The following is a 20,030-nucleotide window of genomic DNA, read 5'->3' on the forward strand; positions in this document are numbered from 1 at the left end:
ATCCCCATGGAGTGCTGACAGCTGCGCTGAGGTGGGGGCTATAGCAGGGATGTACTCACTCAGTGCATCCCCTGACTCCCACCAAGTCAGTGTCACACTCTTCAAGCTGCACTAGGCTGTGAATCACCCAGAGCTGAGATGAGATTGTGGCTTCTGCTGCTCCAGCAACCCTGCCCCCCAGCCTTGTCAACTTTCTGATCTTAAAAAGAACAGGAGTACTTGTGGCACCTAACAGACTAACACATTTATTTGAGCATAAGCTTTCGTGGGCTACTGCCCACTTCATCGGATGCATGTAGTGGAAAATACAGTAGGAAGATATATATACACAGAGAACATGAAACAATGGAGAGTGATCAGTTAAGGTGAGCTGTTATCGGCAGGAGAGAAAAAGAACAGTTTGTAGTGGTAATGAAAATGGCCCATTTCCAGCAATTGACAAGAAGATGTGAGGAACTGGGGGGGGGCGTTGTGTGGAAAGCATGGGGAAATAGTTTTACTTTGTGTAACACCCATTGTTTCATGTTCTGTGTGTGTGTGTGTGTGTGTGTGTGTGTATATATATATATATTTTTTTCCTACTGTATTTTCCCCTGCATGCATCCAATGAAGTGGGCTGTAGCCCATGAAAGCTTATGCTCAAATAAATGTGTTAGTCTCTAAGTTGCCACAAGTACTCCTGTTCTTTTTGTGGATACAGACTAACACGGCTGCTACTCTGAAACCTTTCTGATCTTAGGTACCTTTCAGTCTACTGCAGACAGAAACCAGCATAGACCTTAGCTTTATTCAACCCCAGGGTATGTGAGCTCAGGGCCTTTCAATCCATATGTAAGCAGGGCAATGGTCCCGCTATTGTGGGGAACTTTCCTGGCTTATGCACTACCCTGAGTCCTCACTCCCACTTCCTTTACCCAGAGACCTCCCTGCCCTTGAGGGCTCCCCTTCCACTCTCCTGTGTGGCAGAGTCCTTGTAACCCCAACAAGGCTGGGCCCAACAGTCCCCTTACACATAGATGGATGGAAATTAATTTTAAATGGAAAACATCTGCTAGTTGAACATGTCTCTGAATTTCCAGGAAAACCAAAGAGCCTTGCTTCCAGAAAATGACAGGAGCTGCTCAGAAACTGCTGCTTCTTCCAATCGCAGCTCCTAGTTAAGGGACCTCCACAATTAGGAGCACAGATTGGCCTCCATGGATAAACTGCCTTTGTTTTGGAAGGTTTCTTACTGACCATTGAGCTTTGTTTCCTCACTCTCAACTTGCTCCTGGGCTTAATCTCCGCTTTAATCAAGTGGAGTAAAAGAATGAAAATCATAAGCTACTGTATACCAAATGAACAGGAGAGGGCAGTCATCCCCCTCTCTACCATCTGCATTTTTTAATGCTGTAAAAATTAATGGTCTAAGAATCACATATACTTAACTTGTTTCTGAGTTTTCTTTCCATTGCTTCAGTGGATGGAAAAAGGCCCTCCAGCGCAGGTGTTACTACCTACAGATCATCAAATTATTAATAGTATTAATTTTATTGCAGCAGTTTCCACTGGCTTCTAGGTGCTTTTCCAGAAGCGGATGAGGAGACTGGGCCTGATCTTTAAGAGGTGCTGGGCCCCAAAAATTCCATGCAAAGTGATCAAAGTTACATGTTTGTTCTTTTTTTATGGCAAGAGATGTTATATTAAGCACACCAAGGGCTGGATTCACAAGGGGCATTTAATTGTCTAACTGCCCCATTAGGTGCCTAAAGCCTACATTTAGGCACCACCGGCATTCACAGAACCACCACTCAGCTGCTGCCTAAAGTCCGTTGGCACCTCTTTCCACTCAAAATCCCCCACGTTTCTGCCAATGGCTATGTGCAGAGCTGCCGAAGTCCTGACACCTCCAACCTGCTAGGCACCTACAATCATAGAATGGTAGGACTGGAGGGGACCTCAAGAGGTCATCTAATCCAGTCCCCCGCACTCATGGCCTAACACACCTATGCCCCAGTGGAATTCTCAAGCTAGGCACTTCCCTGCCTATTTTGCCTGCAGGTGTGTGCTGAGCATGCCTGCCTGCACAAAAGACAGCTAGCAGCAGGGCTTCCCCCTTATACCAAATAGTCGAGGCATTGATCTAGCATAGGTGAGAAATTGATCTAGCATGGGTTCAAATTCTCCATCTAACTCATTTACAGCAGCGACTTGAATGCCGGTCTCCCACCTCCCCAACGAGTGCCCTAACTGCTGGCCTATCATAACATTCCCATTCTCTTGCTGGCCCAGTGAATATTTATGTATTTCATACAGCATGGAACATCTTCAAGCAACATCCCCCAACAGGCTGGTGGGTAGAGCATTTATGTGGGGTGAAGTTGCTGCTCTGAATCAGGCAAAGTGTCAATTTGAACCTGCAGCTGGAACCTCCCAGGGAGTGCCCTAACCACTGGGCTATTGGCGGAGGGCATCAGCACTCCTTCCAATAGTAATCATTCAAACTTGTAAACCAAACAGGTTCTGAGATGTGACAGGCCAAAAACAGTTTAGGAGACTTGCACCAAAGTGAAACATACCTCTGATTTTTGTTAAAACACTCATCTGTCAAGAACTCCATGTCAAATTCCCATCAAATTTAACGCCCCAAATCCTCCTGTGGCAGAAGATCACACATGATCCATTTTAAGCAAAGTAATTTTGTTTTGGCAATGTTACAGGGCAGAGGGCAGTCAAACTCAGGCACATAATGAAAAGGCAGTTACCACCTTTACCATGCAGTTTCTGCTGCAGCTCCACAATATACATGAGGAGGGAAATTAGTGTCATCTCTAGCTATCATGATTAGGCTGGTTTTAAAATGTATGAGGAAGGGGCTAACCAGGGGACTGCTTAAACCTCAACCCATTTGGCTGAGCAGGGACAGTGAAAGATGTGACTGTTACCAAAGGATGGTAACTTTCGCCATTTGGTGTTTGCTCTTTGCTCAGAGATAAAATGGCTTGTTTGTCCTTTCACCTGCCTATATCTAAACAGTAAGACTTCTTCCTTAGATTTGGATGTAGATAAAAGTTAATGTATCTATGCTAAAAACAGTCTCTTGTTCACGTCTATATTTTTACTGCAGCTTTTCAATAACTGTAAAGAAGTAGTAGTAGTTTAAAATTTTCTCTGGTTTGTCCTTTGTGTTCTGAGCGAAGCCTGGCTGTAATACCCTGGGGCGAGAGATTGTGAGCCAGATTCTGTTCTTCAGGGTACTGATATGAAATTCAGTGTAACACATTAAATGTAGGTGGTATGTACAAATCATCAGGCTCTCTGTTATGAGGGATATTTATGATTGTGGATATTGTGCAGCCTAGTGGAAAGAACACGGGGCTGGGAGTCAGGAGGCCTGGATTCTATCCCTGGCCCTCAAGTGAACAGTAGGGAGATGGCTTTTACCTCTGTATATTGCAGTATGAGACTGATGCTGGAATACTGCATCTGGTTCTGGGATCCATATTTTTAAAAGGATGTTGGAAAATGGGAGAGGATACAGAAAAGAGCCACAAAAATGATTCAAGAGCTAGAGAAAATGCCTCAGTGTGCACACTTCTAACAGTGAGGTGATTAAGCACTGGAATGGACAACCAAGGGAAGAGGTGGATTCTTCATCTCTGGATGTTTTCATATCAAGACTGAGATGCCTTTTTTGAAGATATGCTTTAGTCAAACATTAGTTATTGGGTTCAACGCAGAGGTACTTCAATGAAATTCTGGAGTTTCTGATATAGAGGAGGTCAGACGAGATAATCTAATGCAGTGGTTCTCAACCAGGGGTGTGTGTACCCCTGGGGTTACACAGAGGTCTTCCAGGGGTACATCAACTCATGTAGATATTTGCCTAGTTTTAGAACAGGCTACATAAAAAGCACTAGTGAAATCATAGAATATTAGGGTTGGAAGGGACCTCAGGAGGTCATCTAGTCCAACCCCCTGCTCAAAGCAGGACCAATCCCCAACTAAATCATCCCAGTGCAAACTAAAATTTCACACAGACAATGACTTGTTTATACTGCTCTAAATACTATACACTGAAATGTATGTACAATATTTATATTCCAATTGATTTAGTTAATAATTACATGGTAAAAATGAGAAAGTCAGCAATTTTTCAGTAATAGTGTGTGTGACACTTTTGTATTTTTATGTCTGATTTTGTAAGCAAGTCATTTTTAAGTGAGGTGAAACTTGGGGGTATGCAAGACAACTCAGACTCCTGAAAGGGGTACAATAGTCTGGAAAGGTTGAAAGCCACTGATCTAATGGTCCCTTCTGGCTTTAAACTGTCAGCATGGATCTATGAGCTGTGAAATTGAATGGGGCTAGTCCACTGAAGACCAAATGGGTTTGAGAAGTCTGGTCAGCTGGGATGAAAGAGTCCAGAATGTATTGATGCCTAAGGAGCCAGTAAGTCTTCTGGCAATAATAAAGCTAATGCCACCACCATCACAGAAGCCAAAATAAGCTGCTGGGTTGAGCACAAAACATGAGCTCAAAAGCGATAGAGGGGGACTATTTCTTTCATTATATACAATTTAGAAAATCATATAAACATAGCAATGATTTAATGAGTTATGTGGGACATCACCAGTGCAGCCTGCGTTCGGTATATGAATGAAACAGCACCCCTTACTCCTCTCTTCTATGAAGAGTTTTTGCTGTGAGTTTTAGACCCCCAGACCTGCCACATCTCACTAACTGCAGATGAATGCCTGGCTGTGAGGACAGTGTTGCCAGGAAGACTTTGGCTTCCTTGATCACAGGATGCTGTTCCAAGAAGAAGAGCTGCTAAACGGAGATGGGCTCCATCTATGGAGGAAGGGGAAGAGCATATTTGGCTACAGACTGGTTAACCTAGTGAGAAGGGCTTTAAACTAGGTTTGACAGAGGCAGGTGACAGGTAAGTCAAGCCCACAGGTAAGTCAAGAACATGGAGACCTGGGAGAAGGGTTGGAATCTGCGGGGAGCATGGGCTGTTATAGCAGGGATGAGGGAGAGACAAGAGAGAACGCAGGGGGAAAATCAAATCAGTATCTTAGTTGTCTGTATACTAATGCAAGACGTATGGGGAATAAGCAGGAAGAACTTGAAATGCTATTAATAAACACAACTATGACACTTGGTGGGATAATACACGACTAGAATATTGGTATAGAAGGGTACAGTTTGCTCAGGAAGGACAGGCAGAGGAAAAAGGGAGGAGGTTTGTCTTATATATTACAAATGTATATACTTGGACTGAGATTGAGATGGAAATAGGAGACAGACTTGTTGAAAGTCTCTGGGTATGGATAAAAGGGGTAAAAAACAAATGTGATGTCATGGTAGGGGTCTACTACAGACCACTTAACCAGGAAGAAGACAAGGTTGAGGCCTTTTTTAAACAACTAACAAAGTCATCCAAAACACAGGACTTGATGGTGAAGGGGGACTTCAACTACCCAGACATCTGCTGGGAAAATAATAGTATAGCAGGGCATAGATTATCCAACAAGTTCTCAGAATGCACCAGAGACAATTTTTTAGTTCAGAAGGTGGAGAAAGCTACTAGGGGAGAGGGTGTTTTAATTTGGACAAACAGGAAGGAACTGGTTGAGAATTTGAAAGTGGAAGGCAGCTTAGATGAACATGATGATGAAATAGTAGAGTTCATGATTCTAAAGAATGGTAGGAGGGAAAACAGCACAATAAAGATAATGGATTTCAAGAAGGCAGACTTTAGCAAACTCCAGGAGTGGGTAGATAAGATAACATGTGATGAGGTTCAACAAGGACAAGTGCAGAGTCCTGCACTTAGGAAGAAAGAATCCCATGCACTGCTACAGGCTACGCAGCAGTTCTGCAGAAAAGGACCTGGAGATTACAGTGGATGAGAAGCTGGACATGAGTCAGCAGTGTGCCCTCGTTGCCAAGAAGGCCAACGGCATATTTGGCTGTATTAGTAAGAGCATTGCCAGCAGATCGAGGGAAGTGATTATTCCCCTCTATTCGACACTGGTGAGGCCATGCCTGGAGTATTGCTTCCACATCCCCCCCACTACAGAAGGGATGTGGACAAATTGGAGAGAGTCCAGCGGAGGGCAACGAAAATTATTAGGGGGCTGGGACTTATGAGGAGAGGCTGAGGGAACTGGGGTTATTTAGTCTGCAGAAGAGAAGAATGAGGGGGGATTTGATAGCAGCCTTCAACTACCTGAAGGGGGGATTCCAAAGAGGATGGAGCTCGGCTGTTTTTAGTGGTGGCAGATGACAGAACAAGAAGCAATGGTCTCAAGTTGCAGTGGGGGAGGTCTAGGTTGGATATTAGGAAACACTATTTCACTAGGAGGGTGGTGAAGCACTGGAATGGGTTACCTAGGGAGGTGGTAGAATCTCCATCCTTAGAGGTTTTTAAGGCCCGGCTTGACAAAGCCCTGGCTGGGATGATTTAGTTGGTGTTGGCCCTGCTTTTAGCAGTTGATTGGACTAGATGACCTCCTGAGGTCTCTTCCAACCCTAATATTCTATGATCCCAAGAGAAGCAAGTCTAAAGGGAAAAAACAGTTCAAGAGAGTTGGCAGTTTTTCAGAGACATTATTAAGGGCACAAGAACAAACTATCCCATTGCGTAGGAAAGATAGGAAGTATGGCAAGAGACCACCCTGGCTTAATGGTCTGAAACTTCAAAAAGGGTCATACAAAAAGTGGAAACCAGGCCAAATCACAAAGAATGACTATAAACAAATAACAGAAGTATGTAGGGATAACATTAGAAAGACCAAAGCACGAAACAAGATTAAACTAGCTAGAGACATAAAGGGCAACAAGAAAACATTCTACAAATGCATTAGAAGCAAGAGGAAGACCAAGGACAGGGTAGACCCATTACTCAATTGGGGTGGGGGGACGGAAACAATAACAGAAAATGTGGAAATGGCAGAAAAGTGCTAAATGACTTTTTTTTTTCAGTTTTCACCAAAAAGGACAGTAGTGATTGGATGTCTAACACAGTGAATGCCAATGAAAAGGAGGTGATTAGAGGCTAAAATGGGGAAAGAACAAGTTAAAAATTACTTAGACAAGTTAGATGTCTTCAAGTCACCAGGGCCTGATAAAATACAGCCTAGAATACTCAAAGAGCTGGCTGAGGAAATATCTGAGCCATTACCGATTATATTTGAAAAATCATGGAAGATGGGAGAGATTCCAGAGGACTGGAAAAGGGCAAATATAGTGCCAATCTATAAAAGGGGAAATAAGGACAATCTAGAAATTACAGACCAGTCAGCTTAACTTCAGTACCCAGAAAGATAATGTTTGCATATTGATTGCTTAATTATTTGCTCCACCTGGAAGATAATAAAGTGATAAGTAACAGTCCGCATGGAGTTGTCAAGAACAAATCATGTCAAACCAACATAATAGCTTTCTTTGACAGAGTAACAAGCATTGTGGATAGGGGGGAAAGTGACAGATGTTTATATCTTGACTTTAGTAAGGTTTTTGATACTGTCTCATATGACCTTCTCATAAACCAACTAGGGAAATATGACTTAAATGAAACTACTAGAAGGTGGGTGCATAACTGGTTGGAAAACTGTTCCCAGAGAGTAGTGATCAGTGATTCACAGTAAGCTGGAAGGGCATATCGAGTGGGGTCCCACAGGGATCAATTCTGTGTCTGGTTCTGTTCAATATCTTCATCAATGATTTAGATAATGGCATAGAGAGTACACTTATAAAGTTTGTAGACAATACCAAGTCGGGAGGGGTTGCAAGTGCTTGACCAAATGTTCCTCACTTATATTGGGCCAGATCCTCAACTGGTGTACATTGACATGGCACCACTGAAATGAATAGAGCTACATTGATTTATGCCCATTGAAGATAAATGTTTTTAAATCTCTCTCCTTCAAGCTGTCTTAGCCTGACATGCAGCCTTGAACTTTCATGTTACTATAACAAGTTTTTTTGGTTTACATCTTCCATACTGTGCTTATCTGAAATGTTTCAGGGTCATCAAAGCCATATTGATAAATGGAGGGGAGAGAAGGAGGAAGCAGCTGGGTATGTAATTCACAACAGGGCTCAAAATCATGATTAGGAGAAGAGGGAGCTTTGATTAAACAGGGTTGTAGTATATATATTTATTACAGTTGTTACTATAGCAACTCTGCCTCACTTAACTACACAGTACTCATTCGCATGCCTACCCCTCTGAGTCATCACAGCTACCATGACAATAATAATAGCTTTGCATCTTTTAACATTAACAAAACTGCACAGCATCAGACTGGAGAAGTAAAAGTCCCCAGGGAAAGGAGAACCAAGTGGCTCCACGTGGTCTGAGCAGTGGTGGCTCATACTGTGTCTGGCCCTCAAGCTAATCACCACCCCTATGGCATAGAGGAAAGTATATTTTCTCTTCTGTGAAAGGGGCTGGAAGAACTGCAGTTTTGTGTTGTAATTCTCCAGTGGGTCCTGCTACCACAGTGTCTGGCCTGCCACAGGTACTGCCCTTCTGTCCAGAGCTGTAACGAAACATTTTAAAGCCTGGGGCAAGCAATCATATTTGTGCCCCCCAGAGGCAATGCATGGGGGTTTCACATGGGGTCATGTGACCTCTCCCAGATTTCTGCCTCATGTTTAGCACAAGTATCAGAGGGGTAGCCGTGTTAGTCTGGTTCTGTAGAAGCAGCAAAGAATCCTGTGCCACAGGATTCTTTGCTGCTTATATTTAGCACAGAAGTTTTCAAAACTGTGGGGCATGCCTTCCTAGGGGGATGCACCCCACAGTTTGAAAACCATCGCTTCCTGCCAAGAGCTGGCAGATCAGAAGCTCGTGGGAGCCACCCGGCCTGCTCAGGCCCCTGGTTCTTTGTGCTGTGGCAGCCGGGGTGCTGGCTGGCTGCCTGGCAGCCCTCCCTGCCCTGCTCCCCAACCCGGCTGCCTCTGCATGGGGGTGCTCTGCAGGCAGGGTGGCGACACAGCTCTGAGCTGTCTCCCAGATACGCTCTTGTCTCGCCTCCGAAGGAACCCTGGAGCCGTCCCCTGCCCATGCAGCCTGGCTGCCATGAGATGCTCCCCAAAGCTCCCTGCAATACTCATTCCCCTTGGGCACCTGCCTCTCAGCAGTGCGGTCACACCCAGTCACCACCTGGGGACTTGCCATCGCAGCCAGGTCAGTCTCCCCACACTCCTTGTTCCCCTTAGCTGCCCTGCTGCAGCCCCAGGGCTGCCGGGCTCGCAGTCACACAGCCCACGCTCTGAGCTCAGCCTTGCGAGCCAGTGCCCAGCCCCGGCCTTGGGAGCAGGTGGCTGCTGGCAGGGTGGATTCGCTCCTGCCAGCTCCAGAAACCAAGGCTGTGAGAAAAGAGCGACCCCATATTTCAAGTTCCCAAATAGAGGACACGGCGCAGGGAGGGGGAGGAGGAGCAGCAGGGGGTATTTGAGGGGGTATTTGGATGGCACTAGAGGGGGTACCTCCGGCAAGGGTACCCACTGGAGGTGAGCTGCTATTTGGAGGGTGCTAGAGGGGGTACCTCACTGGAGGTGAGCTGCCAGTGCTGGGGGCGGAATGGGTCGGTTTAAAGGGGGAGCCCCAGCTGCTGCTGCTCTGAGGTAACGCTGCCTGCAGCTCCCTCTTCCCTCCCCCCATTCCCCATCTCCTTCTCTTTCCCACTCCCCGTTCCCCACTGTCCTCTGCCTGTATCCCCCCTCTCCCACATCCCTCTCCCCTTGCCCCATTCCCCTATCCCCTTCCTTCCCCCCCCACCACACCTCTCTTCCCCCAAATCCCTCATCCCTTGCCCCCTGGGTCCCCACGGGCACTCACTGCTAGGATGGTGGCCATACAGGGGCACCCTGCACACACACAAGGGGAAGCCGACCAGCTTCACTAGGATTCAGGAGGTGGTGTCCTGGCAGGAGAAGTAGTTCTGTGCCACGCCCTCCCTTCTTGGGCTGCGTCTCTGTTTGGGGGGGCAAGACTCTTGGCCCAAACTATGCCCATGGACTCCAGCCGATGCTGCTGACCCAATCCTGCAGGGGGCACTGATGTGCTGGGCCCGATCCTGCGCTGCCCCCTTTTTTGCATTCCTGCCGGCTCTGCCCCCTGGGCAGCTGCCCCTCTCGCCCCGCCTTAGTTACAGCCCTGCTTCTGTCATTTGCCAACCCTTGTGTTCTTTATGTAGCTCACTATTATGCTATGCATTGTGATGTGTCCCAGCTCATTCATGCGTAATACAGTAACATGCTAAATTCAAACAGAAGCAAGCAACACAGAACAGCCCCTAACTGAATCCCCAACTTCTGTGATTTCTGGTCCCATTCTTCTCCACACCCCTTCTTCCTCCATGCCCTGGGATAGGTCTAATTTTGTTGGGCCATGGGACCCCGGCCTGCCATGATTAAGATTCACTTAACAATAAGCTGTATTTAATATGCTGTTTCTTGGAGGAACGTCTTCTGCCCTGGAGCACCCATGGAGGTGGCACCTGTGCCCCCAAACCATTGCTTACGTCTAATGCTATGATTTAGGCATGGGTATTTTTAGTAAAAGTCATGGAGAGATCACAGGTAATAAATAAAAATTCATGGCCCGTAACCTGTCCATGACCTTTACTATAAATACCCCTGACTAAAACTTAGCTGGGAGGCCCCCCGGGAGCTGCTGCTCTGGGGGATCCCTGGGGCCAGCCCCACTGGCTGCTGCTCAGGCTGTCCATGGGGCCCGCAGCACCAGCTGTTGCTCAGGTGGTCCCTGGGGCCAGGGCCGCCCGAGCAGTGGCTGGTGGGGCTGGCCCCCGAGCTGCTCCAGCAGCAGCCAGTGCGGCTAACTGAAGGGCTGCCCGAGCGTCTGGCTGTGGGGGCCACTCCAACAGTGGCTGGTGTTGCTGTCCCGGGGCCACACGAGCAGCTGGTCCTGGGGTCAACCACACTGGCCGCTGCAGAAGTCATGGAGGTCACGGAAAGTCACGGAATCTGTGACTTCGGCGACCTCCGTGACAGACATGCAGCCTAGGGTTACCATATTTGAACATTAAAAAAAGAGGATACTCCACAGGGTGGTGCTGGCCCCGCCCACAGTCCACCCCTGCTCCCCCCATGCTCCACCCCCACTCTGCCCCAGGTCCCGCCCCTCCCCTCCCCACTCAGCCCCACCACCGCACCCCTCCTCACCCCCTGGCCCGCCGCTGGCTTGCTGTGTCCCTCCTCAGTCCCCCACCCACCGCCCGCCTCCTCCCACCTACCACTCACCTCCTCACTCCCCTGCCCGCCCCGAGAACCCCCGCCTGCCGCTGGCTTGCCATTTCTTGCCACCTCACCCCCGCCCACCCGCCCGCCGCTGACTCACATCTTCAACCCCCGCTGCCCGCCGCTGGCCTTTTCACCCCCCTCCCCCCCCTCACCTGCTTACCTCCCGCTGCCCACCGCTCGCCTCTTCACCCCACCCCGCTTGCCTACTCACCCCTCCTGCCACAGGTCCCTCTGGCTCCTAGGATCAGGGGCATCTGAGGGGTCTCCATGTGCTGCACCTGCCACAAGTGTGAGCTCCGTGGCTCCCATTGGCCAGGAAAAGCGCCAATGGGAGCTGCCGGAGCCGCGGAGCGAGGCTTGCAGGCATCAGCAGCATGCAGAGAACCCTCCGCCCCCCCAACCCAACCCTAAGAGCCAGAGGGACCTGCTGGGGGGGCAAGATGGGGAGCCCCAGTGGTGCTTACCTGGGGCGGCTCCCAGGAAGCATCCGGCAGGGCAGGTCCCTCTGGCTCCTAGGGTCAGGTTGGGTCGGGGGGGGCACGGAGGGCTCTCTGCCCGCTGCCGGCACCTGCAAGCTCTGCCCCTGCAGCTGTGATTGGGCAGGAGGGAGCTGGTGCAGCATGCGGAGACCCCCTCCACTTCTGTGCCTAGGGGCCGCCCACACTGCAGTCTCCTGCCGGCGGGCAGGCACTGGGGGCTGCCCCAGGAAGTGCCCCCAGCCCCGAGACTTTGGACTTAGAATTATCACATGTCCCTATTTTCCCGGATGTTTTTAGATATTTAAAAATTCCTCCCGGATGACGATTTAAGAACTAAAAAGCCGGACATGTCCAGGAAAATATGGACGTATAGTAACCCTAATGCAGCCTTACTTATGTCTAAAGCTGGCTTGGTTTGGATGAACCCAGAGAGGCTTCACACCTCTCAAATGCCCCTTGTTTTAGTCCTGAAGTTCCCTACATTCCATGCACTGTGGTGTTCTCTCACTTGTATCATCAAAAATTATTTACGTCAGAGCCAAAAAACCCTGAAACCAAGAAAGCGTCGTGTTTCCTGACGGTGGGAATCCCACCGCGCTTTAAGTTCCCTGTGTGAATCATGCAACTGTGTCCCTCTCTGCACCCCGCATCTGGCCTTGTGCAGCTTGAGGGCCATGCACGACGTGAGCCACAGCTCAGCATGAAACGTGGGTAAAGCCCACCCCACCCCATCCACTTGGCGCCTGGCCCCTCCACGCTACTGCCCCAGTGTCACATCTCCTGCACCCCTTCAGGCCCCAGATCCCCCCACCCACCGCCCCATTTCCACCTGCCTCCCCCTCAGTCCCCCAGCCACCCCATAATCACCCCGCCCTGCCCTCCTCCCCCCTTTTCCATCTCTCTGCAACTAGCCCCACCAGCCTTCCCCCACCCTTGGTCTGTGCTTCATGGAGCCGGGGCTAAAACACCCCCCACCCGCGTATCCCTGCTCATCTCGCACGCTGATTGGCTGTCCCTATTGGCCTTATTAGCATCTTGAGCAGCTGCTCCCTCCCTCTCTCAGCCCCACCTCCCTGCCGGCGGCGTCAGGAGCCCAGGAGCGGAGCGTCATCCATCCGCCACCTCTCACTAGTTGAGTTGAATTGTCAGTCAGCAGGAACGCCCCGCCCTCTGGAGTGTCCCTCCCAGGCTCTGCCCTGTCCGCTTCATTCCGTGCACGGCACCGAGGGGGAAGGATCTCTGGCGGAGCAGAACTGCTGGCTGGTGCAGGGACTGAGGTCGGTTCAAGTCCTGGGCCAGCATCACACAGAGGGCAGCAGCAGGAGGAAGGGGTAGCAGCTCCTGCCCTGGTAATTATTTTCCATTTCAATATTAAGAGCATTATAAGTCTTTTAAGGCCTCATTTTGGGGTATTTTGTACAAGACTTTGTTTCTTGATCATTTCCTTCCTGAATCTCTTCTTCCTTAGAAGCCTTGTTCCGGGAGGGTGCTCTGTCTGCTCCCCGATGTGTGTGTGGCATCAGTGAGAGCCACAGTGTTTGGTTCAGGCTGTGGTCAAGATTATAATTAAACTGAAGCCTGGGCTGCTGTTATTTACTATTGCAGTCACAGCCTTCACAAATACCAGCATTATAGGCAGCACTTCTGAGGGAGCAGTTCTGTTATAATAAATCCTGCTTGCTCTGTCCTGTTATAACAGGAGCATTGCTGCTACACCTATAATCATGTTTACAATGATGTAGGATGATGACCGTTCTGTGTGTCTTGCTACTGCTAAACCATCCCTGCCTAAGGATGGCTTACTCACAAGATGCCTCTGGAGAGCAAATTGGTTCTGCAGTTAGATTGCACTGAAAATTATTTCCCCTTTAGAGAGAGTACGGTTCCTTCTGCTCACAAAGTCTTTGTTCTCGCTCCACTTCCTGCAAACTACTCCATTCAAATGCCGCCTCTTGAGATTAAACTGTTTGAGTTACTATGGGAGCTGCTTGCAGTCTTCTGTATCTCTTGCGGGTATCTAATATTCCCTCTGCTCAGCCAGGAAAGGAGTGTGTCCCCCAGACAGGCGGTTTCCTTGTCAACAACTTAATCTTTTTATGAAAGGAAGCAAGAAGTATGTTGTTAACACAGTAAAATGGGTTGGTTATTCATGTCTTCTTTTTCCAGCGAAAGTGAGGATGAAAATGACATTAATCAGTTGCAAGACTTTGCTGATGTAAATAGAAACCTCTTGAGTCAGGCCAGTGTGAAAAGACACTTAGATACTGTTGAAATATCTGAAGCCCTGTCCCTGAGCTGACAGTTTGTGTGCTGACATTGAACCTGGAATGAATTTTTATGGCAGAGCCATAAAGCCCTGAAAGTAAAAGTTCATAATTAGTGGAAATGCTGATGCATTATTTTAGTAGGAAATGTTAGGCTGGTTGGTATTTTTAGAATTAGCTTATGCAAGCCTTGATTTGACCTTGTCTTGGTTTGATTTTGTCTATCTGGTAAAATAAATGTCAGTGATGATTTGAAATGCCATTGTTGCATTCTTGTTAGATTTCATCTTATTATTACACTGTTCGCTTAGATGCTTGTGTTCTGTATGAGAAAAACTCAGAAAGTGAAGTAATAGCATTAACCAGTAGTCAGTTAAAAGAAACTCTACTGCATTTATGATCTGGATGAAGCTATGGTAGAAAAACGATTCTTTGTTCCAGAAAAATGTTACCATTGTGACAATTGAATATCTGCTTTGTTGATGTGTGTATGTACATATGTGTGATCATGAGCTTGGTATGCTCAGTTTTTAATATATAAGGGCCTTCTACGCTCATCATGACTCCTTGGAAATAACATATGTTGGTGTCATATGACTCCGCTGGGTGATACCTGACAAGAAACTAGAAGCTTGTCTCATATAAACCGAGAATGTGATGAGACTACAAATTGTAAGCTCTTTGGGACAGGGGCTGTCCTTTTTTGTTCTGCGTTTGTACAGCACCAAACACAATGGGGCCTTAGTCTATGACTAGGGCTCCTACGCTCTAAAAGCCATTGTCATTGCATATATAACGTGCTGTGCTTCGGTGGATGCTCATTAAATGTTCTATTAGATTGCAACAGAAGTTTCCATTTCAACAGTAACAATGGAGGGAACCATTTCCAACTGTTGCATGAACTGGTATCTAATTTAGGTATGTGTTTTCAGAGTCTTTGTTGTTCAGGAGGGAACACATTTTAAAAAGAAGTATTTGGCTCTGTAGTATGTTTGGAATGACTGAGCCTTGCTTAGAACAGTGAATTGTTCCCATGTTGCTGCTATTTAGGCTACATCTAATTTTAGCATGCAACCCAAATAGTTAGGCTCTGTTCTGAGCTTTTCTGCAGAAAAGTATCTTCTCTTCCAAGCGTAGGGTAGCAATGGAACTGCTACTGGAACAGGACGGAGCAATGACCATGGATCCTCTGGTTTTGTTCCATTCCTCCCCCACTGTGTCCCCGTCTGTTGCAGTGCTGGGAGTCCCAGGGAATAACTCAGAATATTGTTCTGAAATTTACTGTCTCTCCCCAACTGGCTTTTCACAGTGAAACCATGCTGGTTCTGCTGGGTTAAGGCCCTTTATGCTTGAAGGAAGCCTCATGAGCAGTTCACTATCCACAGTCCTTATGAGAATTCTTCAAACTAGGGCACCAATCCTTCACACGCTTATGCCAGTGCTTAACTTTCCTACCATGAGACTTCCCATTGAAATCTGTGGGACTACTCATGGTAGTAGAGTTAAGCACATGCCTTTGCAGGGCTGAGCCCTAAAACAGAACAGCACCTTCCACAAAATAGTGCAGTTGACACAAGGCAAGGCTGTTTTAGAACCCAAGAAGATCATTGTATTAAGAACTGCAGAAGAGTAACTGCCAGATCAGTTACTCTATTAAAGACTTTTCTCACATTGTGTGGTGAGATAAGAGCTTTTATGAGCCTCTTGATATCTCTAGACATAGGCTTTCTCTACACTAGCACTTTTGTCAGTAAAACTTTTGTCGGTCAGGAGTGTGAAAAAAACCACCCCCTTGACCCCAACGTAAGTTTCAACGACAAAAGCACTGGTGTGGACAGCACTGTGTTGGCGGGAGACGCTCTCCCGCTGACATAGCTACCGCTATATGTGCCATTTCCGTGGGTGCTCCGGGGCTGGAGCACCCACAGAAATAAATAGTGGGTGCTTAGCACCCACCAGCTACAGCTGTTTGGTGCCCCCACTGAGCTAATCTGGGAGGGGCTTGGGGGAGGGTGGAGAGCAGTGAGCGGCGGGTAGGAGCAGGAAGAGGCGGAGCGAGAGCAGGGCCTTGGGGGGGGAGTGGGGGCGGGGCTTCATGGCAGAGCAGGGGTGGAGCACCCTCAGGGAAAACTAGAAGTCGACACGTATGACTACTGCCTCTCCTTGTGGATGGGTTAGTTATGCCGGTGGGAGAGCTCTCTCTGGTCGGCATAGAGCAGCTATATGGCAGACATTACAATGGTGCAGCTGCATCGGGATAGCTGTGCCGCTGTAAGGTCTGTAGTGTAGTCATAGTCTTGTGATCTAGTACTTCTTTCTGTCTGGACTGCGAGAACTCTAGCTTATATCTAATGTCACAGGTAGTTAAGTCTTCATGTATCCTGCAATCTTTTTTTTTTTCTTTTTTTTTAATTGACCTGGTGGTATTTCCTGTGCTGAATGTCTCAAACTGTGTAGGTCAGAGGTATGTTCCCCACATAAATACTTTAGAAATAAGGTTTCTCCTCCCTTGTTGGAGGTTACAGCACCACTGTTGGATTGATTTGGTCATGCAGTGATAAGGGAAAAAGAGGTCTAAAATTTGCCTGTGTCTCAGATGGCCTTCTTACTATTGTTGTTTGAGACAGTCAGCATCTGCAAATGCATTGTATAATATTTTCTAATTCTCTAGCACCTTCTGTCATCAGAGAATCTCAAGGAACTTTAAAGATGTCAATTAAAATTGTGTAGTAACTCCTGCAGCAGGTACCAAAATATCCCCATTCTGTAGTTGGGGAAACTGAGGCACACAGCATTGACATGACTAGCCCAGTGTCAGAGTGAATCAGTGGCAGGATCCAGAACACTTGACATCCAAATATAAACTCTCGGCTCTCTCATACATACACGTATGTAATTTAAGGCCACCCTTAAGTCAAATGGAAATTGCCCCATATCTCAGGGCTGGTCCACACTAAGAAGCGGGGTCGAACTAGGGTACGTAAATTCAGCTACGTGAATAGCGTAGCTGAATTCGAAGTACCCTAGTTCGAACTACTTACCCGTCCAGACGCCGCGGAATCGAAGTCCGCGGCTCCAAGGTCGACTCCGCCACCGCCGTTTGCAGTGGTGGAGTACCGGAGTCGACCGCGGAGCTTCCGGAGTTCGAACTATCGCGTCCAGATTAGACACGATAGTTCGAACTCCGAGAAGTCGAACTCACCACGTCGACCCGGCTGGTAAGTGTAGACTAGCCCTCATACTCAGCAAAGCACTTTCCTCCAAGTGAAGTAGCCCTGATGGAATCTGCTAGCTGGAGGGAAGCTGTTTTGTTTTTTTTAATAGACCTCTAAAGGGAAGTGCATTCAGACCTGGAACTGGCCCAATTTCGTAATTGTAGTCTGCTTTGTCTGCTAAAATTAATAGTGTGTGTGTGTGTGTGTGTGTGTGTGTGTGATACACTTAGGAAGATCAGCCATATTTAGTTAACAAAAGAACCCAAACCTCCATACTTGAATCATGATTCGTTTTTATTTTATTTAATTTCTCCCGGGAATATATCAATGTTTGTTACCACAACAAAAATGGATGGAAATCAGTGCAAAAAAAAGATTAATACTTTTCTGGGTAAATATCGGAGTTTATTTTGGTGGATAGAAAGACAGGGGAAAGGTATCCAGTAGATTAATGCTTTGAATTCCATTCATCAATGTGGTTCGCTGCAGAACTGAAACAACTCAAAACACAGTGCCACCTCTGAGTTTAAGAAAACAATCCATCTCTAATCCCCAAATAAAACTTTTCATTTGAATAAACAGTTTACAGTTGTAGACTTGAAACTATTGGCCTATAAATATTTACATTTAATAATTGGGCCACACCCTTTGCAGCACATACACTCAACTTCGTCCTTTTCTCCTGTTTTTTTTGAAACTTTCGAATACTTCCTTTTGCTCTGAAACGTAGTCTGATACAGATTTTCATTTTCTTCCCATTTTAGTGTGTCAAATCTTTAAACCGTTATCTGCTGACAGCTTGAAATGTGTACGTGGTGGGTGTGAGATTCATCAGTACGTTCAGATGCACACGCACTTCAGAGCTTGCGTGCGTGCCTGTTTGTCTATTGCGTGTATCTTCTAGACTAATACATAGTCTTATTTCAACAGGCAGCTTTGCATATACCCACAGATTAATGTATTATCATAATACATATATCTCATGCAATGTATTGAATTTTCCTAATAAAACAAGTTATTTTTTTGTATATTTGAATGATACAAAAGTAGGGTGAAAATCAGAAAAAAACTGAATAATACTTTTTGTAAAACCCAAGAATTTTTCAGTAAAAATTGGTTTCAGCTGAAAGTGAAGGGGCTTAGCCATGATGCAGGACTGTACAGATTCACAAAACAATTGCTCCTGCTGTATGGGACTATGCTGGCTGGGCCAAAGATGGTACTATGTAATAAATATTATGTTTTCCTAAAGCTTTGCTCATCCCAGCACTCTGAAATTTTATAGGAAGAAATACTTGAAATATTATTTTTAAGATCAATTGTCATTGAAACTGAGGGATGGCTGCAAAGCCTTTGAACATGAATTGCAACTCTGCTGAAATTATTAGAAGTATTAAAGCTGTAATTCGTGACCCAGATAGCTTCAATGTTAATTGAAGCAGACTTTGCTTTAATTGGCTCTGTGAACTACATGATTCAATTGGGAATGTAATTGTACCTTTAAAAGTATAATGAATATTTTTCCCTAAAAGCAGCCTTTGAAATTTAACAAATCCATAATTGTGCTAACAAAAACATTTGCTTCTAGATAAGTGCACTTGTATAATACTAATAATTAGTTTGAACTGGCCAGATGCCTCCTGATAAGATACTCCACTGCAGAAAACGGTCATCCAATATGCTGAAGAATGTAGACTCAGTTAAACAGTGACACAGAATGTAAACAATATTGTGCTAAAAATTACTGGGTATATTGAATCAAATCTGGTTGTATAACACAGTTCTGCTTAGGGCTGTTGCTTACTATACTATCAGTTACTGAAAGTAAAAAGGGGAAAAAAAAGTCTAGTTTTGATTATGCTGACAGGTTTTAGATGATTCCTGTGTTCGCTCTTCTTATCCCTGTTCACAACTGCATCTCTGCTTACATCTCTGTTTTCGCTTCCTTTTATATATTTTCCCCCCTCACAATTGACTTCCCTCCTTCTGGTTCTCTTATGTACCAAAACATGCCACCTCAACTCAGACCCCTCTTTTAAAACACACTCTTCTACAAAACCTTCCAGCACCCACTTACAAACTATTTAAAAGGTATTAGCACTGCCTTGCGATTGTTCTGCATCTGAACAGCTATTGTGCTGCAAATCCAAATTGTAATTTTATAGCGGCTCAATCCGTCAGTTTCTCAGTTGGAGGGGCTGCCCCCACGGGCCTGTTTGTCTTACTAAGCTTTTATAAAGAAATAAATAACTGTGGCTCTCATTTATATTTAAAAAAAAAATAAGGTTAAGTTTTGCCTTTGAATATGTCTGTAACTCCCACTGAAGTCAAAGAGTTTTGGGGAGCAAGATTTAGCCCTTATGAGCTGGAAATGAGGAAGTGAATTGAAGAGAATGGAACAAGGGAGGTCAGTTCAGGGGAATGATAAGAGAGATGGGATGAAATAGAAACGAATAAGTAATAGACCTGGGGAAGGAGAGTTCAGGGCAAAAAAAAATGACTAATCCATTTTATTGGGATATACAGTACCTGGAATTAAATCTCCTGCATTCAAAAGAGGAAAGGGAGTACTGTTGTGTTCATAAGTGCTCATTCGTTGCAGTTAGGTGATTGAATTCAGTTACAGGGTTGGGTGTTTTGTTTGACTTAATTACAGTTCCTTGTTTACAATATTTAGTACTGAGAAAATGAAAGCAGTCTCAGACAGAGCTGATGTATATTAAGTGTTACTTTTGCATTGCAATCTCAAGTAATTTTTGGCTTCATATGTACAGAGCATTGATTTGAAATTGCATAATAATGGCAAACAA

The 20,030-nt window shown here is 46.2% G+C and overlaps 1 protein-coding gene across 2 annotated transcripts in view; it reads left to right on the forward strand.

The window, feature by feature from the left end:
• Positions 1-12,812: 12,812 nt before the first annotated feature.
• ME2 (malic enzyme 2) overlaps positions 12,813-20,030 on the forward strand; it is a 45,918-nt gene continuing 38,700 nt past the window's right edge. Inside the window, exon 1 of one of the 2 annotated variants that reach the window (XM_045020168.1) lies at positions 12,813-13,090. The gene's annotated coding sequence lies outside the window, so the exon portion shown is untranslated. Of the gene's footprint in view, positions 13,091-13,707; positions 13,855-20,030 lie in introns of those variants that run through there. The other variant, XM_045020169.1, reaches the window with a different exon arrangement.

The sequence above is a fragment of the Mauremys mutica genome, chromosome 6, assembly GCF_020497125.1.
Source record: "Mauremys mutica isolate MM-2020 ecotype Southern chromosome 6, ASM2049712v1, whole genome shotgun sequence".
Lineage (NCBI taxonomy): Eukaryota > Metazoa > Chordata > Testudines > Geoemydidae > Mauremys > Mauremys mutica.